Source organism: Callospermophilus lateralis, chromosome 11 (assembly GCF_048772815.1).
Source record: "Callospermophilus lateralis isolate mCalLat2 chromosome 11, mCalLat2.hap1, whole genome shotgun sequence".
Taxonomy (NCBI): domain Eukaryota; kingdom Metazoa; phylum Chordata; class Mammalia; order Rodentia; family Sciuridae; genus Callospermophilus; species Callospermophilus lateralis.
This window is the reverse complement of record NC_135315.1, coordinates 84,774,243-84,778,671: the sequence shown is the minus strand read 5'-3', so window position 1 is coordinate 84,778,671 and position 4,429 is coordinate 84,774,243. Positions and strand designations below refer to the sequence as shown.

Sequence of the window (4,429 nt, the reverse complement as noted above, 5' to 3'; positions counted from 1 at the left end):
TTTTCCTGGGTCAGTAATATGTAATATGGGACCTCATGATCTCCCCGGCAGCACCCGGGAGACACAGATCCCAGTCAGACATGCAATAACATGAGTAACAACTGGTAACTTTGCAGTGTACTGTGTTGCTAACATGTTTAATAAGTTAGGTGTGCTAAATGCATTTTTCAGTAATGATATTTTTAATTCACGATGGCTTTCCTATGATGGAACCTCATCATAAATTGTCTGTATATTTGCACACATGCACACACACTCACACACACACACACACACACACACAATATCCATTGATTCCACATCCACAGATATAACCAGCTGAGGATCAAAAATATTCTTTAAAAAATAATTTTACTGTACATATGCAGAGTGTTTCTTCCTGTTATTGCCTAAACAATACTGTATGACAATTATCAATAAACATTCACATTATATTAGGTATAATCAATAACTTAGAGATGATTTAAAGTATACAGGAGCTGTGCATAAGTTTCATGGAAATACTATGCCATTAACTTGGAGATTTTTGGTAGACACGGGATATTGGGAACCAACCTCCCACTGATACTGAGTAAAAATGTGTGTGTGTGTGTGTGTGTGTGTGTGTGTGTGTGTGTGTGTTGCTCCTAAGTTTTATCCCTGTTGTTTTGTTACTTAAAAATGCTTTATTGTCAGTCTGACGGGGCCGCGCGCCGATTAGGCTGGCAACCTCCGGGGAGCGGGGGCAGCACGTTGGGGTGCGCGCTACTTAAGGTCCTGCTGCATGAGCCATTGACGTGTTTGGAGCTGGAGACGGCCTGGGCGCTGGCAAAGCGGCAGCCCGAGACGCTGACAGGCAGCACCTTGGAAGGCAGCGCGGCCTCGGATTCACATCCTTTCAGTTTTTCCTTCGGCTTGCCTGCCCCATTCCGTAAGAAGACTTAGGATGCCCGTGGTGACGCACCGACTGAGAGATCCTGATGTACATCCTTGTTTGTTGGAATCTGATGCTTCTAGCAGATGTATGGATGAAAATAACTATGATAAGGAAAGATGTTCCAGTTACTTCTTGAAGTACAAAAACTGCCGGAGATTTTGTAATTCCATCATGATCCAAAGAAGACAGAATGGAGTGACACCATCTATGCCCACAGCAGCAGAAAGAGATGAAATCTTGGGAGCAATGGGGAAAATGCCTTATTGAATGTTTACCCTAAAATTATTTATGTAAACTAGAAGCGGATAATTTTTAAAAAATGTACAATTACTATAATCTTTTAAAACTTGACTGGCCTTACCCAGACAGATCTGAAGATTTACAAGGAGAGACAGAATTCAGTTAGTTTTGTGTCCTCTGTGTTTGTTCTCAATGCCATGATAATAAGTCACTGCCGCACTGCACTTCCAGGAAATAAGGAGGGTTAGGAAAGATTATCGGAGTTGAACTTCTCTGCTGGGTTTCACATGAAAGTTTAGATGTGAACAAGCAAAGACTTAATGGGGCTGGGAGTTAGGTAGTATTTCCAAAGAAAAGAAATTATAGGAAGAACAACATGATAGAAGGAAAGCTTCTGTTTCACCTAGAGTTTGAAATGTGTAAAGGTGAGGGGGATGAGTGGAAAGGTGGGTTGGGGTAGGTGTGTGGTGGTTCTCAAACCTCAGGCTTACCCCTAAAATCTCTTTTCTTCCTTCACTCATTTTTGTTTAAATAAGGCTAGTACATTCACTAGGGGGGAAATGGGTCTAGGAAAACTGTTCTAAATAAATGGCATGAAAGAGAACTGGTGTTCTTTCTTTTTTTTCTTTAAGGAAAGGCTTAGGATCCTAGGCAACAGTCCATAAATTCTGGGTAACCTAATGAAACTGTATTTTCAGTTTTTGAACTACAGAAAGAAAAAGAAATGGGTTCCCTTGGAAGAATTTCTGTTTACAGAGTGAGGTAGACAAGGAAGGATGTGGGGGCTTATCTAGTGAGCTCAACTTCATTTTATGATATAAAAAGAGTGAGTTTTCAGTTTGGTGCATTGTATAGCATATATACTTGTTGCCTTTAAAAATCTAGTTTGTTTAATTTACAGAATAGTTTTGTAAAGAGACATTATTTAATAAAATTTAATGTAGACAACCAGTGAAAATAAATTGCCATGTCCCTTCTCCTCATCTGATCCTGGATCAAGAGCATTGTTTTAATGACTGCTTACAATCAACTATCCATCTGAGTCCAAAACAGTTCAGAAGTTTTTAAATTATATGACCTTGATTGTTAAATGTGATTCTATTTGATTAAAAAATGGATTGTTTCAAAAATTCTTTCAATTTTTGTAATGTTGTGGAAATAATGGGTTAAAATAGGACCTGAAGGGAATTAAGTCCTATTTGTGTGAGAAGCATTTCAGTACAGGCTTGTTTCAGAGTTTGGAATTTTAATGTCACCTCTTTAAATGTACATACTAGTTATCAATATTCATTATGTAGCTGTTTGTCCTGATGTAGCTTTTAAAATTTCCATTTATTTGTTTTAACCACTTTTGCCTTATTAATAAGAATTTCAAATATAGACATGAGTGTCCACCTTAAAAAAATGCTTTAAATTTTTGAAACTTGCTTTTAAGTGTTTTTAGGTACAGCTGAGGTGATAGGCCCAGCCTCAGTACCTGAATGTGAATACCAAGTGTGAATTACTATGTTTATCTTCTCTGGCTGGCAAGAATCCAAATTATTCCTGGTACTATGTGAAATTTGCTCATTTTACCTCTTATTTTCCATTGCTTGGTTTTTTTCCTGGCTAGAGTAGTTTTCTCACATTGATTGGTTGTCACCTGAAGATGTGAGGGTCTTCTAATCTAATTTTTCCCTCTATTCACTCTCCCCTCTCTATGTATAACAAGTACTTTCCTCCCCAGCATCTGTCCTATGAATTACAGACACCTCAGTCTTCTTGAATTCTCAATTCTGTGTCCTCAACTCTGCAAGAAATTACCTTTAGAAAACAAGCTGGGGAAATTGTGGGGCTCACCTCATTTGTTTCCCTTCTCCCAGGAATTGAGTGTCCTTCAAGGGTTGTTGTCCAGTGGCTGTAACCATTTAATGACATGCTTTGCACAGTTTTTGAGTTGTTGAAGTTTACAGGGTAAATCTGATGTCTGTTCCCTGATACTGATTGGAAGCAGAAGTGCCCACAGCCTACCTATCAATTTTGGTTTGCTTCCCACTGTCTAGAGAATCAGGTCCTAGCTCTATCTTGGCTTATTTGGCCATATAAAGGCTGACTTTATTCCCAACCTACATACAAGCCACTTTTACTTACTCAAAACAGCTTGACCATCTGCACACATTTCCGTATCTCAGTGCACTGGATGACTGCCTCCCTGTGTGTGCTCCATCTGGCCAAATTTCACTTGTTCCTCAAGGCTTAACCAGATGACCAGTTATTTTACTAAACTTATCCAGGTGTCAGTGTTCGTTGCTACCGGATTTGCCTATATTGTGGACAGTCTTGTTTTGACTTCTACTCCCAAGATCTCCTGATCTCCTGGAGGGCAGTAACTTTTATGCCTTATTTAGATTTTAACCTCTCAGCCTACCCAATGCCTGACATAGGTTCTGGGAAAATGTTTGCTTCAGTAATGAACACCCAGACCTAATGTATAATCTTGCTTTCTAAAGACAGCATGGCTTGATTATTTAGGAAATGTAGAAATGATAAAAACAAAACATCAGAGAAGCAGTCTTGTAAAAAAAAAAAAACAATGACAACTAAAACTTGGACTGGAATGGCTGCCAGGCTCTAGCAGGTGTTCTACATTATGCTAATCAGCAAGGATGTTGGGCAGGTGCTGGTTCTCTTCTAGAACATTATTTCATCATTAAAACAATTTGTGGCCGATAGTCTAATTTTTTTTTCTCTCACAGATGGTAGATTTCTCTTGTTTCTGTGATAGGTAAGTGTAGGAAAAGTTATTTCCTACAATCTCTTTAGAGATAATCACTTTCAAAGCATCAGTTTTACTCTGAGAGAGTTGGAGTCAGCAAAATTTTGGCCTGAGCGAAGCCAGGGTCTTAGAGACTCATATCTCAGCTACCTCTTGAATTGCCTGGGACACATGCACTCGGGATAATGGTGTTAGGAATTCAAGAGTTGTACCTGTTCCTGAATGTTGATAAGGACAAAAGATTTTGGAAGCCCAACCCTTTAGTCAAGAAAGGGAGAGGTTCAGGTACATCCCAGAACAAAACAAAACTCTCCAGAATTTTTTAAAAAGCTCACAATACTGAGTTAATTTGCTTGTTTGCCAGTGAATGTACCTCATGAATGAAATTCACTGTTTGGTTAACTGGAAGTGACAAGGAATTTGCTTCAAACTGTTTATACTAAGTAATGATTTATAACTCCCTCTGGATGGAAGATAAATGAATTCATAATATATGAATAGTTGGTCAAATTGTTTCA

At 38.7% G+C, this 4,429-nt stretch overlaps 1 pseudogene; it reads left to right on the top strand.

Moving 5' to 3' along the window:
- Nucleotides 1-790: 790 nt before the first annotated feature.
- Nucleotides 791-1,369, top strand: LOC143410209 (coiled-coil-helix-coiled-coil-helix domain-containing protein 7 pseudogene; annotated as a pseudogene).
- Nucleotides 1,370-4,429: the final 3,060 nt, after the last annotated feature.